The 15,882-nt window shown below is 45.5% G+C and overlaps 1 protein-coding gene across 2 annotated transcripts in view; it reads left to right on the plus strand.

Annotated features, from left to right (window-relative positions):
* The first annotated feature begins 3,046 nt into the window (after positions 1-3,046).
* The window catches only part of Adgrf5 (adhesion G protein-coupled receptor F5), a 131,049-nt gene continuing 118,213 nt past the window's right edge, over positions 3,047-15,882 (plus strand). The window contains exons 1-2 of one of the 2 annotated variants that reach the window (XM_045156539.1): positions 3,215-3,310; positions 3,530-3,770. The gene's annotated coding sequence lies outside the window, so the exon portion shown is untranslated. Of the gene's footprint in view, positions 3,311-3,529; positions 3,771-15,882 lie in introns of both variants that reach the window. The other variant, XM_045156540.1, reaches the window with a different exon arrangement.

A 15,882-nucleotide genomic window follows, 5' to 3' on the forward strand; every position in this document is an offset into this window, starting at 1 on the left:
TGGCACAGGCATCTGGAGTTCCTTTGCTGTGGCTAGAGGCCCTGTCACACCCATTCTCTATCTGCCTCTTCCTTCCTCCTTCCCTCCCTCTCTCTCAAATAAATTATGAATATATATATATATATGTATACATACACACATACATACATGCATACATACATATATACACATATATACATATATATATTCTTTCTTGTGGGCATATCTAGTTATATATATATTCTTTCTGGTGGGCATATCTATATATCTATATATCTATCTATATATATCTATATATCTATCTATATCTATCTATATCTATCTATATCTATCTATCTATATCTATCTATCTATCTATCTATCTATCTATCTATCTATCTATCTATCTATATTCTTTCTGGTGGGTACATTGAGTTTTAGGGCTTGGTTTTCTGAATAGCTTATCACCTACTCCCAGCACAGTCTAGGCGAGAAAACGACGCATGGCCAGCTGCAGCTCTACATAAACATTAAGCATCAGCAGTATTTCCTGTGATATTGCTCCAGCTCTTCCAGAACTTAAACTATGGACAATGCTCGGTTTTCCTGTGAGCCACGTTTCCTCTTTCTTCCAGAGGGAATACGTCACTGTAATTAATAATGCTCCTCTCATTGACTCAGAACCTACAGAAATCAAACGCAGCTGGGCCTCTAGGTCCTGGGGACATGGTGCTGAAACAGACCCAGTCCACACCTCGAGGGGGGAGGGCACCGCAGGAGAGAGAGGGCAAGGAGGCCAGGTCCTAGCTTTGAGTGTTGAGAGGGAGACAAGCCCAGTGTGTTAGGGAAGTTTTAAAAGCGCAGGGGCCCAGGCATCACAGAACGCACTCTGGAGGCGGTGAGATCCAATGGATTGGAATGGGGAGAGTGAACATTCTTCATAGAGTAATTCATATAAGTGAAGATAGGTGGGGAAGAAGAGAATGAGAAAGGGGGTAAGAGGAGGGTAGATGGAAAAGGGGCTTTGAGGTAAAATAGGAGAGGCCGGCTCATGCCACGATAAAGCATTTGACCTTCATTCTTTTTTCAAAACATTTTTTAAATTTTAATTAATTTTTTTATTGACAGTTTCCATGATTGTAAACAATAGCCCATGGTAATTCCCTTCTCTCCCCCCACTTTCTCCTTTGAAACTCCACTCTCCATCATATCCCCTCCCCCTCTCAATCAGTCTTTTATTTTTATGTCATGATCTTTTCTTACGTAGGTAGCATCAGGCACTGTGAAGTCATGGATGTCCAGGCCATTTTGTGTCTGGAGGAGCACGTTGTAAGGAGTCCTACCCTTCCTTTGGCTCTTCCATTCTTTCCGCCACCTCATCTGCAATGGACCTTGAGTCGTGGAAGTTGTGAGTGAGATATTTCTGTGCTGAACACTCCTCTGTCACTTCTCAGCTAGCTCAAGATTTTTAGGCTAGGGAACCATATCATGAAAACTGCATTCGAGAGAGATTGCCGTGATAGGTGGGAGAAGAAGGGACTGGAGAGAGCCCAAGACACTGGTAAAGGGGCTGGCGAGATGGCTAAGTGGTTAAAGGCACTTGCTTGCAGAGTCTAGCAGCCCGGGCTCAAATCCCCAGTACCCACATAAAGCCAGATGCACAAGATGGTACATGTGGCTGGAGTTGGTCTATAGTGGCAAGAGCCCCTGGTGTTCCCATTCCCTCTCTCATCCTCTCTCTCTTGCTTGCAAATAAAAACTAAAATTATGTTTAAAAGACAATGGTGGGCCGGAGAGATTGCTTAGTGGTTAAGGAATTTGCCTTCAAATCCTAAGGATCCCGGTTCGACTCTCCAGGACTCACGTAAGCCAGATGCACAATGGGGCACATGCATCTGGAGTTTCTTTGCAGTGGTCCTGGTGCTCCCGTTCTCACCTTCTCTCTCTGCCTCTTTCTCTCTCTCTCAAATAAATAAATAAATAAATAAATAAATAATTTTTTTAAAAAAGACAATGGCAAGGAGACAGTTGTGTGATTTTTTTTGTTAAATATTTTATTTATTTATTTATGAGAGAGGGAGATAATGGGCACGCAGGCCTCTAGCTAATGCAAACAAACTCCAGATGCATGCACCGCCTTGTGCATCTGGTTTTACATGGGTACTGGAGAATCAAACTCAGGTCCTTAGGCTTTGCAGGCAAGTGCCTTAACTACTGAGCCATTTCTCCAGCCCCCAGTGATTTTAACTGAGTAGCCTTTCATGGCACACATCTCTTCATTCCCATTGTTCAGCATTTCCATCCCTGCCTCAGCTTCTGAGTGAACTGCTATTTAAAGATGGACCATCACCCCCCCCCACACACACACACACAAAAAGAGTATGGTGCATGCCTTTAATGCTAGCACTCAGGAGGCAGAAGTAGGAGAATTGCTGTGAGTTCGAGGGCAGCTTGAGACTACATAGTGAATTCCAGGTCAGCCTGGGCTAGAGCGAGACCCTACCTTGAAAAATAAAAAATAAATAAAAAGAAAAGCAAATTTAAAAAGTCAGTCTTGACAGCCTGTTAAAGTCAACTATGTTTCGGTAACTTTCTCATTGCTGACAAGAAGTGACTTAAGAAAGGAAGGGTTTACTTAGGTTCACAGTTCAAAGTCACAGTCCATCGTGGCTGGGGCATGCTGACAGGAAGCAGCGGATCACATCTGGAACCCAGCGGAGTCTGACAAATACTGCTAATTTTGTATAGCCCAGGCCCCCAGCATGGGCTGGTGCTTCCCACAGCTAGGGTAGATCCTCCCATCTCAATTAACCTATCTAGAAAATCCCTCAGAGACATTTCCAGAGATTGGTTTCCATGGCGATACTAAATTGACAACCAGAGATTACCCATCCCACCAGCATCTTCCTAGAGACAGGATCTGAAAAGCGGCTGGGCTGTGATCTGGGCTCTGTCCTAACTTTAGTGCTCTATCATTGCCATCTCGAATTTTAAAGATATTTAAAGTGACTGCCTTTCATCTTCAGATTATATAGTCTCCTATTTCAGCCATCAGTGGGTGACAGCGACAAGTCGTTAATCCAATGGACAAAATGGCTTGAGGGAGGAATGTTTCCAAGATTGCTATCAGAGGATCATCAGACTTTCTAAACACAAAGCAGAGAGAGTCTCCCCCAAGGCCACAGAACTGATTCTCCCGAGCTAGGTCTGACCTGTTTCTCACCAGCGGCTCTGTTATAAGGCCTCTGAACCGTGGCCAGAAGCTACGGTTCAGAAGACGTGAGGGCATCTCCTCGACCTTCACTGAGCTAAACACTTGGAGAGACTTCAGGAGGAAAGGACTTCGAGAAAGGTAAAGTTTTGCTGTAGCCTGTAGCTTGCTTCTCAGCATGTTTTATACTCCCAATCTCTCTCTCTTTCTCTCTCTCACCCTCCAAGTGGCCAAAGGACAAGCTTAAATTTCTTATATCCTCTGGGGAGCCTGGAGAGAAGCATGAGGCACCAAATACAGGAAACGGGGTGGAGAGGATCTCTTATTTATTGCAGTTCCCATATTACTTCCCTTCCCCAGCCTCCGCCCCCACCTCCAGCCGCACAGGGCTCTCAGCCTTTTCCTGCCTGCCGCTCACCTCTGCTCCCTGAGGTCTGGAAGCTCCCAAGATCTGAAGTCTGGTCTGGTGAAACCCCTCCCTCCTCTGCTTGCCTAATTCAATGGGAGGCTCTTAAAAGTTTCACCTCCTCTGAGAGAGTTGGGGAGAAGATCTTCATGCAGGATTAAATTTCAGGAGGCTGCAAACTACCCGAAGAGAAAGGTAGGCGCCTGTGTTATTTTCTTCTGTCTTGTTGACAAGCTCTCTTCCCAAGAAGGCGTGGATCCAGACAGCACCTCCTGTTGGCTGCATGTCCCCAACCTGTGTAGCTTCTGGACATTTTCTGATTGATAAGACAGTGAGAAAAAAAAAAAATAGCAATAATAGTGAGTAGCAGAGGAAGTTTGAGTTTTTGAATTTATACAGTTTGGGGGGAAAAAAGGAAACACCGATTAGCATAATATATAGAATATGATGCAGATTTGCTTTTCTTGGATGGAAAAAATAAAAAACAAATTCACTTGAAGTTATATTTTTTTCTGGCTTCCCCACAAGGAAGAGAAAAATGTTTGCCAAGTGCTTTCTTCATTCTACAATGCGGACGTCTACCATGATCTCTGTAAATTCCTTTCTGTGTTTTTCTAGCTAAAGTGGTACCAAGGTGGATAGTGGATATGAGGAAAGAACGAGAAACAGGCGCTTCTCGCTTAGGGTACCTGTGAGGTTTACGCAAAAGGACAAGCATGCTGCTCAGAGGTCTGGCGGACTTTTGTGTTGCCTTCCAGAATTTTCTTGCTGTTTCTGAAGTATTCTGAAACTTGGTAGCTGGAGTGAGGTGCCTATCAAGCAATAGCTAGCAAGGCTGGTTTTACCCACTCTGATGTGGAAATTGTTCACAGGCATGATGTTTTCCTCTTTTTCTTTTTCTTTCTTTCTTTTTTTTTTTTTTGCTGCTGTTATTGGTGGACGTTGTTGGGGTTCAAGGTATTGCACCAGCTGAGGCCTACCGAGAGGTCAAAGCATAGTTAAAGAGCATCACAAAGTTCTGTGAATTTGGGGTGAGGAGAGTCAGTCTTTCCTGTGGGAGAAATGTACTGACTTCAAGACTGCCAGCCAGTTTATACCCATTTATCAAGCCTGTTCCTTTCTTACCCACCTTACTCAGTTGAGACGCTCACAATTTCTTGTCACGGTTTGACTTTGGTAACATCTTTCTCCATCCATCCTCCCTATCCTGCTACAAGGTCCTTGGAAAGATGCCATTCTGAGTGTGGGACTCTCCCCAGTGACAGATGTCTATAGTAGCTACTGCTCACAGCCCTGACACTAAATCCAGCCAGGGGCCTTCTGCCTCAGCCAATATTTAGGAGCTCGTTCAAGATGCAAATTCCCTGCTAATCTGTTCACCAAACTTACTGAATCTACCTTTTATCTAGGTTCCTGGGTGGTCGCGGGGCAGGACAAAGTTGGCCAAGGTCTGACACGGGGCGGGAACATGACCCTTTCGAAGTTGGCTCCGTATCACCCTGCCAGCCTGGCTTCCTGGGACTGACTCTAACTTAATTACCTCTTCCCTCCACTGCTCCCTCTGTACCATCTGTGGGTGCTGCTCGCTCTGCCTGGATACCCCCATTCAACTTCTCTACTCAGTTACCCACTACAGCCACATTTCACTTTTGCGCTCCTCCATTCAGTCCCCCTCCACCAAAGGGAAGTGCCCTGTGGTCTGGGCTTTGATGGTGTCTGAGATATTTCTGTCACAGCCCCGAGCACATCAGGTGAAGGTTGCTATGTTTATTTTCTTTTAAAAATTTTTTTAATTTAAAAAATGTTTTAAGCTGGGCGTGGTGGCACATGCCTTTAATCCCAGCACTCGGGAGGCAGAGGTAGGAGGATCGCCAAGAGTTCGAGGCCACCCTGAGTCTACATAGTGAATTTCAGGTCCTGGACTAGAGTGAGACCCTACCTCAAAAACAAACAAACAAACAACAATAACAAAAACCAAGTTTTAATTTATTTGAGAGAAAGAGGGAGAGAGAGAAGGAGAGAGAGAGCGAGCGAGCCTCCAGCCACTGCAAACAAACTACAAATGCACCAACCTTGTGTACCTGGCTTACGTGGGTCCTGTGGAATTGAACCGAGGCCCTTTGGCTTTTCAGGCAAGTGCCTTAACCACTAAACCATCTTTCCAGCCATGCTGTGTTTATTTTCAAACTTGAGGAGATACTGGTGCTTGGTTTCTGAATCAATAGCACTTGATACAAGGCCTGGTGTGTTGTGTGTGCTCAATCAATATCGGTGGACAGGTAATGGTAGTTGAATTCTTGCAGGCAAGAAGGCACAGATGAATGGGAACAACATTTGAAGAGATGAATCAATGGTCAGAATGAGAGCTGTAGTTTGAGGCTTTCCAAGGAAACTGCCAATTCTTCTAAATTTTTTCACACTCTTTTTTTTTGTTTATTTTTATTTATTTATTTATTTGAGAGCAACAGACAGAGAGAGAAAGAAGCAGATAGAAAGAGAGAATGGGCACACCAGGGCCTCCAGCCACTGCAAACAAACTCTAGACATGTGTGCCCCCATGTGCATCTGGTTAACATGGGTTCTGGGGAATCGGCCTCAAACTGGGGTCCTCAGACTTTATAGGCAAGTGCTTAACCACTTAGCCATCTCTCCAGCCCCCACAGTCTTTTATTTATTGGTAAGGGGGTGGGAAAGAGAATGGGCATGCCAGAGCCTCTAGCAACTGCAAATGAACTCCAGATGAATGCCCCACTTTTTTAAAAAGATAGTTTTAAACATTTTATTTATTTATTTATTCATTTATTTATTTATTTGAGACAGAAAGAGGGAGAGTAAGAGAGAGAATAGGCATGCCAGGGCCTCCAGCCACTGCAAACGAACTCCAGATGCATGTGCCACCATGTGCATCTGGCTTATGTGGGACCTGGAGAATCGAACCTGGCTCCTTAGGCTTTGCAGGCATATCCCTTAACTGCTAAGCCATCTCTCCAGCCCTGCATGTTCCACTTTGTGCATCCAGTGTCACATGGGTACTAGGGAATTGAACTCAAGTCATTAGGCTTTGCAGGCAAGTGCTTTAACCACTGATCCATCTTTCCATCCCCTCCACATTCTTTTTATCTAAGACTTTGATGGATTTGTTTACTCACCAAGTATTCTGAGGATCTACCAGCTTTCTTTTTTTTTTTTCTTTCGATTTTTTGAGGTACATTCTCACTCTAGCTAACGCTGACCTGTAATTCACTATGCAGTCTCAGGCTGGCCTTCAACTCATGACGACCCTCCTACCTCTGCCTCCTGAGTGCTGGGATTAAAGGCATGAGCCACCATGTCCGGCTTCTACCAGCTTTTTAAAATTTTTTTTAAAATTTACTTATGTGTTTGCGAAGCAGTGGGGCGGGGAGGTGGCCAGGATGCGCGTGCCAGGGCCGCTGCAGATGAACGTTAGACCCTTGCTCCCCTTTGTGCATCGGGCTTTATGTGGGTACTGGGGAGTCGAACCTGGGCCATCAGGTGTGGCAGGAAAGCACCTTCAAGCACTGAGCCATCTCTCCAGCCCTGTCATGCTTTTTGGAGTCTATTTCTTCATGTCCCCGTGGGCTAGCTTCTGTCCTTAGCCGCTCTCCTCTTTCCCAATCTCCGCTCTTCATTCTTCATCGCTTCTTAGCAGAGTTGCATTTTCCAGCCATAGGCACTGCTGTCCACACGGAAGGCAGTTTGCTCTGTGCTGCGGACGTGAGTTCTCGTGACACGGAGGTGAACCTTGTGTCACTCACTCCTCATATGGACAGTCTTTTATCACCCTCTTTCCCGTCCCTCCCTATGGGAAGCGTTAAGGAAAACATAAATCTGATTCGGGGTCTGGGGAGATGGTTGTGTAGGTCAAGTACTTGCTTTGCAAACATGAGGACCTGCATTTGGATCACCAGTACCCATGTAAAAGCTGGGTGTGGAGGTATAGCCTTGTAATCCAAACCCTGGGGCGGCAGAGACAAGAGGCTGTCTGGGGTGTGCTGACTAATCAGTCTAGCCAAATCAGTGAACTCCAGGTTCAATACACGACCTTGTCTCAGATAAATAAATAATAAATAAATAAGGTGGGGCTGGAGAGATGGCTTAGCCATTAAGGTGCTTGCCTGCAAAGCCTAAGGACTCAGGTTTGATTCCCTAGTACGCACGTAAGCCAGATGCACATGGTCGCGTATATGTCTGGTGCTCATTTGCAGTGGCTGGAGGCCCTAATGCACCCATTTGTTCTCTCTCTCTCTCCCTCTTTTTCTTAAATAAATAAAAATGAAGGTATTAAAATAAAGTAAGGTGGGGCTGGAGAGATGGCTTAGCGGGTAAGGCGTTTGTTTACAAAGCCAAAGGATCCCGGTTTGATTCTCCAGGTTCCATGTAAGCCAGATGCACAAGATGGTACATGCATCTGGAGTTCATTTGCAGCGGCTGGAGGCCCTGGCACGTCTCTTTCTCTCTCTCTGTGCCTCTTTCTCTCTCTCAAATAAACAAATAAGTAAAATAAAAAAATAAAAAAATAAAGAAAGGGGGCAAGCAATTGAGGAAGACACCCGGCATCGGTCTCTGGCCTCCACGGGGCGTGCGCTCACACATGCATGCGCGCCTGCACACGCATACACACACACCCTTGTGTGCACGCCACAGAAGCCAACCAGCAAACGGGGATGAGCGAAGAAACCTGATGTGGGATGAAGTTAAGCACAGCCGAGTTAAGGCCCTGGGAACATGAAAACATTGCTCCTCCACACAGAGCTGCGCTGAGGTCTGGGGGCTCTGAGCTTAACTCCCGCTCCCGTGGCTGCCTTTCTAGGTAAACCCGGTGACTCTCCAACTTTTCGCTCAACCTTGACTTTATCTAATAGTGCATAGGGAAAAGGAGCCCTTGACTTGTGGACTGCATAGAGACCAGGGAGTCATAGTCTCATGGTGATATATGCTACTTTTTTTTCTAGAGAGGAGTCTCATGTAGCCCAGGCTGCCCTCAGACTCACTGTGTAGTTAGGGGTGGCCACGGAGTTTTGATCCTCTTGTCTCCACCTCCCAAATACTGGGATTACAAGGTTGTGCCACCACACCTGACCCACGTGAACCCAGGACTTTGCGCATGCTAGGCAAGCACTCTGCCACCTGAGCGACGCCCCCAGCCCTATCACGATAATTTGAATGGCACCATTCTGCTGTTCTCTGAGTCAAAGTGGCAGCGAAATCTTTTTTTTTTTAATTTATTTGTTTATTTATTTGAGAGTGATAAAAGAAAGAGGGGGAGAGAGAGAGAGAGAGAGAGAGAGAGAGAGAGAGAGGGAGGCAGAGAAAGAGAGAGAAATGGGCGTGCCAGGGCCTCTAGCCACTGCTATTGCAAATGGACTCCAGATGTATGCACCACCTTATGCATCTGGCTTTATGTGGATACCAGGGAATCAAACCCAGGTTCTTAGGCTTTGCAGGCAAGTGCCTTAACTGCTAAGCCATCTCTTCAGTCCTTAGATGTTTTCCTTTGTTCATTTTTATTTATTTATTTGAGAGCAACAGACAGAGAGAGAAAGAGAGAGAGAGAGAAAGAGAGAATGGGCGCGCCAGGGCCACCAGCCACTGCAAATGAACTCCAGATGCATGCGCCCCTTGTGCATCTGGCTAACGTGGGTCCTGGGGAATTGAGCCTTGAACCGGGGTCCTTAGGCTTCACAGGCAATGTCCTCCATCCTTCTCCTACAGAGAGCGTGGCATGGCAACAGTTGCCAGGGTGCAGAGTGCCCTGGATCATAAAGGAGTCGTCAGGCTGTAGTTCCAGGGTGTAAACTGACATAAAGCAAGGCTGCCGAGGGGAAAACAGCACCATCTTTTACAAGCTCTGCTTCTGGAAATCCTCCAGAAACAAAAGGAAGGAAGCAGCTCAGGGGCGCAGGAAATGTCTAGAGGCCTATAGTATACACCCAGTGCCTGACCTCAGCCCTCACTGGAGCACGGCTACAGCATCCTCCTTTCTGACCACATGTAAGGTCTTTCCTTTCTCGACCTCAAGATTTGACTTTCATCTAGAGTTGAAAGGTGGTGCAGGGAATGGTGACATCTGCCTCGGACTTTGCCCTCCAGTGGAGTGCATGGATAGCTGGAGGTGGGGGAATGTTTCCTTTTTATAAAATATTTTATTTTTATTTATTTATTTACTTCATAGAGAGGGAGGGGGAGGAGGGACAGGGGGAGAGAAAGAGGGAGAGAGAGAGACAGAGAGAGAATGGGCATGCCAGGACCTCCAGATGCATGTGCCACCTTATGCATCTGGCTTACATGGGTCCTGGGGAATCGAACCTGGGCCCTTTGGCTTTGTAGGCAAGTGCCTTAACTGCTAAGCCATTTCTCCAGTCCCTGAAAAATGCTTTTTTAAAATTTTTTTTCAATTATTTATTTATTTATTTGAGAGCAACAGACACAGAGAGAAAGACAGATAGAGGGAGAGAGAGAGAATGGGTGCGCCAGGGCTTCCAGCCCCTGCAAACGAACTCCAGACGCGTGCGCCCCCTTGTGCATCTGGCTAACGTGGGACCTGGGGAACCGAGCCTCGAACCGGGGTCCTTAGGCTTCACAGGCAAGCGCTTAACTGCTAATCCATCTCTCCAGCCCGAAAAATGCTTTCTTGTTCTCCAGATCCAACCGCCAGGCTCAGATGGCACTAACTGCCCAGGTACTCACAAGTGACCGCTGTCTATTCTTGCTCCCCCACCACCTGAATCACAGATAAGATACTTCCTGGACACACAGATTGCTTTCTTGTTTTCTGTTGCTCCCACATTTCTGTGACTCAAACTTCCAGCAGATCTACCTTGGTGCACAGCCTTTCAGAAGTCATTGCCTAAGTGCTCTGAATTGTGTTTATTGCTAGTAATAGCATGCATGAGTTCTTAAAACAAAAGGGATGTTAACCTGCCTGGGAAGGGTCCAATGAACAGCCACAGATCTCAGACTGTATCTGAGACCAAATATATGTGGCTCAACACTTTCTTTTTCTTTCTTGTTCCCTCTTTCTCCCTCCCTCCCTCCTTCTCTCCCTTCCTTCTCTATGTTTTCATTCTTTTGTTTGTTGTTTTGAGACAGAGTCTAAGGTTACCCAGGCTAGCTTTGAACCAGCTATGTAGCCAAGGATGACCTTGAACTCCTGATCCTCCTGCCTCCACCTCCCAAATGCTAGTATGACAGTTATGCACCACCATGCTTGGCTTAACATTACTTATTTTTTTTTGGTTTTTTGAGGTAGGGTCTCACTGTAGCCCAGGCTGACCTGGAATTCACTATGGAGTCTCAGGGTGGCCTCGAACTCACAGCAATCCTCCTACCTCTGCTTCCCGAGTGCTGGGATTAAAGGCGTGAGCCTCCACGCCCGGCTCTTATTATTATTTTTTTTTAATGGAGGCTTGTGGTGGGGTAGAAGGAGTCAGACCTAGTTCTCTTTTTTAGCTTTTTATTGACAACTCCCACATATATACATAAAACACTATGATTATAATCCCCTCCTACAACCCTCCCTCTCTTCCTTATCTCTCCTCTACTGAATCCATTCTCCTTCTTTTTCCTTACTATTTTATTTATTTATTTGCATGTAGAGAGAGGCAGAGAGACAGAGAGGAGACGAAGGGGAAAGAGAGAGAGAGAGAGAATGAGAAAACGGGTGCACCAGAGCCTCCAGCTACTGGGGAATGGAACCCGCGTCCTTAGGCCTCATAGGCAAGTGCCTTAACTGCTAAGCCATCTCTCCAGCCCAACCTTCTTCTTCTTTTTTTTTTTTTTTTTAACTAGTCCCTGTTCTATTCGATATCATCATTTTTTCCTCCTATTTGCAGGTCTTGTGGAGGTAGCATCTGCCACTGTGAGGCCATGAATGCCATGGGCCTCTTTGTGGCAGATCTAGTTTTAAACACCCAACGAGCCAGTTCTTCAGATAGGTAATTGTATCTTGCTAAGTTGCGGCTGTTGCTGAAATATGTGCTAATGGTTAGCATGTAAAATTGGCAGGAGATTAATTAGCCAAGGTGCCTATTAAGTTGCTTTAAGAAATATATCAGATCTTGGGCTGGAGGGATGGCTTAGAGGTTAAGGCATTTGCCTGCAAAGCCAAAGGACCCAGGTTCGATTCCCCAGGACCCACATTAGCCAGATGCACAATGGGGCACATGCATCCGGAGTTTGTGTACAGTAGCTGGAGGCCTTGGTGTGCCCATTCTCTCTCTCTCTCTCTCTCTCTCTCTCTCTCTCTCTCTCCCTCTTTCTCTGTCAAATAAATAAATAAAAATATTTTTTTTAAAAAAAAAGAAATATATCAGATCTTAAAAGAGTCAAGACTGTGTGAGAGAGAAAATTACCACTTGCACAGTAGTTGAAGGAGTACTTAGGGGACATTTGATGGATGAAGTACATCTTGTAGCATGTGAACGTTGCGTTCAGGTATGTCATAGTTACATTGCGTGGGGAGAGACAAAGGTGCTAGATCAATGAGTGGAAATTATAGGGTCAGAAATTTCATTGAAATGTGGGGCAAGATCGACTCACCATCAGAATTGTGTCTAGAAATGGATGAGTTGCCTTGCAGGAGTGGTGAACGCCCTGTCCTGGGCTGGGTTCCAGTGCTCCCTAGAAGACCAGTGGGCCAGGGTGTTCCCAAAGGGATCACTGCGACTGGGTGAGGTCTGACTGATGACCTGGAAGGTCCCTTCCTGCTCCTGAAAGCCTCATGATGTCAGTGCTCTGATTCAAGCCAGCAAATAAAGGACTGAAAAAAAAAAAAAATTCAATAGGCTAGGATGACATGAGCTCACTTTTGACTAATCCTACATTTTTGGCTGCATTCGCATAAAAATAGGATCTTTGCAACAATAGAGTAAGTAGGATTTCCAGGAAAAAGAAAAAAGGAGAAGAAGGGATTGCTGCTGTCACAACGCATAAACCACAGCCCCATGGGAAATACCTGCAACTCCTCTAAGGAGGGTCCCCAGTGGAATGGGGCAGGGATGAGGGAAAAGAGGGTACCAACACATGATGTATCCATACAAAATATGTTGTCAATAATAAAAAAAAATAATAAATTTTAACAAAACAAGAAATAAAAACAATAGTGGTAGTGGCAGTTATTCCAAATCACTCTTCTAGGATTGTTCTTTAACTGGATTAGAGAGTTGTCCTTATGCTGCGAAAGCCTTCCTACCTGATGGAAAAAGTTTTGGTCCATTTTTGGACAAAGCTAATCAGGCAAGTCTCAGTATAAGTCAGATGTTCGGTGCTGGTTCCTTCTCTACCTATGAAATGAAAAGATACTACCTGGATGCTGCTCCTGGTCACTCGGAAATCTACCTTTGAGATGTGAGATAAATAATTCTGTAGTTTTACCATTCTGTAATTGGCAGGGTCTATGAGTGGCCAGTTTCGTTTGGGGGTCAGAGAAGATAGCTGGCTGTTTGCCCCGAATCAAGTTCTCCAACCTTCTTCCTACCTTGGCTTCTAGCAGAAGAGTGAGGATTCAGCTCAGGTGGGCACAGGCTGCCTTGCATTTGCAACTAATTATCCTCTGTGGATGGGAAGGAACTAGCTATCCTTGCATCTTGGGTCCCTTGGGTCTCTCTGTAGATGCTGGACAACATCCCAGTGTGCTTTGCTTCCTTCAATAGCACTTTGAGATCCTGGGAGGGACTAAAAAAACAAAAAACAGAAAACAAAAATTAAAAACAAAACTTGCTGTCCTTGTACTTGCTTTTTAATTTTAATTTATTTGAGAGAGAGAAAAAGAGGCAGAGAGAGAGAATGGGTGAACCAGGGCTTCTAACCACTGCAAATGAACTGCAGATACATGTGCCATCTTGTGCATCTGGTTTTCTTGGGTACTGGGGACTTGAACCTGGGTCTTTAGGCTTTGCAGGCAAACACTTTAACTTGAAGCCATCTCTCCAGCCCCTGCTGTCCTTTTCACAGCAGACGTTTGTCATGTGGAAACCACGCCATGGTAGAGTTTATGCTCCAGGTTTGTATAGGCTAGCTTTCTGAAAAGCAGCAGTGTTAAAAAAAAAAATTTTTTTTTCTTTGAAATATAATCAACAGTGTAGACAAAATCATAGGACTCCTTGCAGACCGGTATGTTTATTTTTAGATGCACATCGGCTACCCAGCATAGCAAAGCAACTGTCTAATGTCCGAAGTATGGCCCTGGGAATTTCCTCTAACAAGGCTGCTCTTCCGTCTATTGTTACCATACAAAGGCCCAGGGAGACTCATGTTAACCCCACCTAGTGGAATCTAGGACCTCTCATTCCCTCTGTCAGTGTGGGCTTCAGTGCTGGGGGGTCAAGAGAGAGGTCGCCTGCCACTCTGGGCAAATGCAAATGAATAGCTCTGTATGATGATGTCAACTAAAAATATCTCAGACGCCAGTGGTGGTGACCCAAAAATAAAGGCTTCACTTTGTTTGTATCTGCAGTCAAAGATCTAATGCTCACCAGGGATGGCAGTTTCGGGGGGTGGGGTGGGGGGCAGATTCTGGTGTGGCAATAGTACAGGAACAGGGAGTTGAGAGCTCTGGGTTGGGTCAGCAGTTAACAAAGTGGGTTTAAAGTGTATTTTAGTACGAAAATCAGAAAAGTTTATACACTCAGCCTCAACATACATTTGCAAGAGCAAGTATATCAGGTCCCTGAAACACACAAACTTTTGCTATTCTTGTAGGTCAATTCCTGAGATTCAAATTATTCATCTATAAAATGGGATGTTAGTTTGGAACTAAATTTTATACAATAGTATGAATAATCTGACCCAAACTAGATTTTTGCTTACTGTTTCACCATTTGATTCTAACTTGCCTTAAACCTCTTAGGAGAAATTGCTGTAAAAATATTTAACGTTAAGTTTTAAAGTTTTTGTTCATTTATTTCACAACTGCATTAAAAGAAGCCTTATTTGTTGCTTAATGAATACACTTCAAGCTGACCATGAAGGCACATTCTTCTCATCTCAGCACTTGGAAGGCTGAGGCAGGACGATCACCATAAATTCGAAGCTAGCCAGGGCTACATAGTGAGATCTTGTCTCAAAAAAAAAAAAAAAAAAAAAAATCAACAGGGCTGAAGAGATAGTTAAGTGGCCAAGGCACTTGCCTGCAAAGCCAAAGGACCTTGGTTTGAGTCCCCAGGGCCCATGTAAGCCAGATGCATCAGGTGGCCCATGCATCTGGAGTTCGTTTGCAGTGGCTGGAGACCCTGCAGGCCCTGGAGCTCCCATTCTCTCTCTCTCTCTCTCTGTGTCTTTCTCTCTCTCAAATAAATAAATAAAAATAAAATATTTTTAAAAATCAAAAAAAACAAGCCAGGTTTGGTGGCGCATGCCTTTAATCCCAGAATTCGGGAGGCAGAGGTGGGAGGATCACCATGAGTTCGAGGCCACCCTGAGACTACATAGTGAATTCCAGGTCAGCCTGGGCTAGAGCCGGACCCTACCTCGAAAAACAAAACAAACAAACAAAAGGTCACTTTATTTGCAATCAGAGAGAAAGAAGAGAATAGAAGAAAGAGAAGAAGAGAGAATGGTCATATCAAGGCCTCCAGCCACTGCAAATGAATTCCAGATGCATGGACCACTTTGTGCATCTGGCTTTATATGCGTACTGGGGAATTGGACTCTGGTCGCTAGGCTTCGCAGGCGTGTGCTTTAATTGCTGAGCCATCTCTCCAGCCCTCAATCACTTTATCAGTGGAACTTTCATGCCCTTTCCACAGTGTTCCCACTCCTGGGGAAACACAGTGCTCTGGCTTGGGTCTGAGATGTCATGGGACAGGATGAGATGGGTCTCCAGCTCTACCCAGCCGGATCCGCCTCCCTGTCCTGCGTGTTCTACGGTCTGCATTTCAGTGGCCGAAGTCTCAACCTCGGCACAATCAAAGGCCCCAGGAGCAAGGGGATTTGCACGTACAAACCCCAGCCCGGAGCAAGGTCAGAGTCATTAGGCTTTGTCAGCAGGTGGGCACGCAGACCCTTCAGGTCCCAAGATGTAGGAAAATGTTTCCTAGCCTTTGGTGCGAACGCAAGAATTTCAGTAAAAACACAGCCTTTATGGACTGTTTTGTTTGCCAGTGTTTATTATCAGACACCCCTCAGGGGTTCACAGGGGCAGGTTGCTAATGTCCAAAGTGAGGCCTGGGAATTTCCTTCCACAGAGGCCCAGCTTCCTATCTTTGTTATTCCTCAAAGGACACGTTGAAGCCTTACTAGAGATCCTTACTTAACCCTTTCTCCTGCCTGGGGCTCCTCCTCCTCCAAG

This window comes from Jaculus jaculus, chromosome 8 (genome assembly GCF_020740685.1).
Source record: "Jaculus jaculus isolate mJacJac1 chromosome 8, mJacJac1.mat.Y.cur, whole genome shotgun sequence".
NCBI classification, from domain to species: domain Eukaryota; kingdom Metazoa; phylum Chordata; class Mammalia; order Rodentia; family Dipodidae; genus Jaculus; species Jaculus jaculus.